This window comes from Octodon degus, unplaced genomic scaffold (genome assembly GCF_000260255.1).
Source record: "Octodon degus isolate 3935 unplaced genomic scaffold, OctDeg1.0 scaffold00158, whole genome shotgun sequence".
NCBI lineage: Eukaryota > Metazoa > Chordata > Mammalia > Rodentia > Octodontidae > Octodon > Octodon degus.
In genome coordinates this window covers 2,879,396-2,881,615 of record NW_004524734.1, presented here as the reverse complement: position 1 = coordinate 2,881,615, position 2,220 = coordinate 2,879,396, and the positions used below count along the sequence as shown (strand labels likewise).

Here is a 2,220-nt window from a genome sequence, read left to right as displayed (position 1 = left end):
ACACTCGAGGTGGGCAGAGCCCAGCCCAGCACGATGGTGCCTGTAATTCCCAAATCCAGGCCGCGCCCGCAGAGCTAGACCACGTTTGTCTGCAAGGTAGGCAAGCTGCACCCGTCAAGTGTCAAGTTTACTCTTCCTCGGACCCATGTTACCAATACTCTACTGTGTATCACAGATGCATCTCAGATCCCGTCGTTGGAAAATCCCTGGAAAACACCCCCGCCCGCGGGCGCGGCGTGGCGCTTCTCCCGCTAGGGACCGGGCGGGGACGCCCCTCGGCCCAGTCCTGCCGGAACTCCGCATCCTTCCCAGACGCGCCGACCCAGTGCGAGGTGACTAAACCCTGGGCCGCGGGCCTGGGTGGGTGCGACCCGCCGTGGGGACCCGCCCGCGGGGTCTGCGGTGACGGTGACTCAGGGGGCTGGAGACCGGAAATGGCGCGGGGCCTTCGGGTCGCCTCGGCCCGCAACCCGAGCCCAGGTGACCTGGGGCGTTCGCGAAACGCCTCAGTGCTCACAGCCGGCCAGGAAGGGGCGGCAGCCAGGCGGCTGGCGGGACCCCGAGGCTCGACCCTCAACTCCCGGACCGCCTCGAAGGCGGCCTAGGCTCTCTCCACGCACAACTCCCGCCCAGCCGACTCCGGCCCGCAGCTGCGCCCCAGTCACGGCGGCGGGGGCGGGGCCGCTGAGCTGGCGCGAGCTGATTCGCCAAGCTTGACAAGGGGCGGAGCCTCCAGCCCCGCCCCGCCCCCCGCGCCCTGGCGGAAACCTGGGCCTTCGCTGCAGGAGGTGGAGCGGCGGGAAAGCGGCCGGGGCAAAGTCCGGGAGGGCCTGGCTGCGGGGGAATGAAGCCTCCGCCTTCGCGGGCGGACGCCTTTAAATACAGGCGCGGGCCCGGGACTCGGGGCTTGGCGCTCGTTCGGCGACCGGAGGGAGACGTGTGCGGTGCAGAGCAAGGAGTGGTGCAAACGTTCGGGAGCGGAGCGGCAGCTGCACGGGGCGTGGACGTGGCCGTGGACGTGGCCGTGGGTGAGCGCGCTCGCAGTCGGCGCTGCGAGGCCCCGCGGAGGTGGCGTCGTCGGGCTCTGGGCTGCGCTTGGCGGGAGCCGCACGCCCACTGTGGCCCTGCGGTGGGGCGGCCTGGGGTGGGGCGGCCTGGGCTGCGTGCGCCCCGCGCCTGGGCTCTGCTCACGCGACGGAGGCGGATGAGCCTTCCCCCGGCCCCGGGGAAGCGGGGCTCTCCCCCCGGACCCCAGTTAGTGTGCGCTCGGAGTCCTGGTCTTTTGTTTGGCCTCGCATCCCCTTTGCCTAGGGTCGCTGCTTTTCTCTGAACTACTCTTTGGGAAACCACAGAGCAAAGGAACGGAAAGCCCTTTGGGCGGAATGTTGGCTCTGTCGTGATTTCTGTGGGGCTGCCTTGCTCACTGTTGTTGGACGCTACACCTTGTAACGTCAGGGGAGGCCGATCTTGCGTGTTTCAGGAGACCATGTTTGTGTGAAATATTGACGCACTGATTGTCTACATAGGAGATAGTTAACTGGGGTTGGGAATTCAGGCATAGAGCAAAGAGGGCTCCGCTGGGAGGGTGCTATGCACGGATACAGAGAAGTAGCTGTCTGTGCACGGCCCTACGACACAGTGAGCCTTTCAGTTTCTTTAACTGCCCTAAGACATGTAGAACAGTAGTGTGGTCTGTTCCTTCAGAAGGCGTCTGGAAATGAAAGAGCTGTCTGTCTACTTTTGTAGATCTACTTTAGAGATGTGCCTTTTAGTACCCAGCATCTGGTGTAAAGTAAGTGCTAGACAGCCCCCGAAAGGATCCCATCTTCTCCTTCCTTGCTATACTGCTTTCTCCAACACAGTGTTCCATCTTCCCTCTTGCGCTTTTTGCAGCTTTTTAGAATGCCCTCTTGGTAGAAAGTCAACACTGTCTTTCTCACTGGTAAACTATTTTTCTTGGCCTGGTGTGATGGTCCATGTTTGTAACCCTGGCTGTTTGAATCAGGAGGATCATGAGTTTGAGGCCAGCCCCAGCAATTTAGCAACTTAGAGTAGGGCTGCACCCCTGCCCAAAGACTAGGAGCCAGGCATGGCAGCACATCTGTAATCCCAGCACTGTGGAAGGCTGAATCAGGAGGATTGCAAGATTGAGGCCAGTGGGGGGCTGGGGAGATGGCTAATAGGATAAGTGCTTCCCTGGCAAGCCCAAGGGCCTGAGTT

General features: G+C 62.3%; 1 protein-coding gene across 2 annotated transcripts in view; it reads left to right on the top strand.

Annotated features, from left to right (window-relative positions):
• Positions 1–2,220, top strand: part of Ugdh (UDP-glucose 6-dehydrogenase) — a 27,801-nt gene continuing 25,581 nt past the window's right edge. Inside the window, exon 1 of one of the 2 annotated variants that reach the window (XM_023702811.1) lies at positions 1–332. The gene's annotated coding sequence lies outside the window, so the exon portion shown is untranslated. Of the gene's footprint in view, positions 333–759; positions 1,029–2,220 lie in introns of those variants that run through there. The other variant, XM_004642640.2, reaches the window with a different exon arrangement.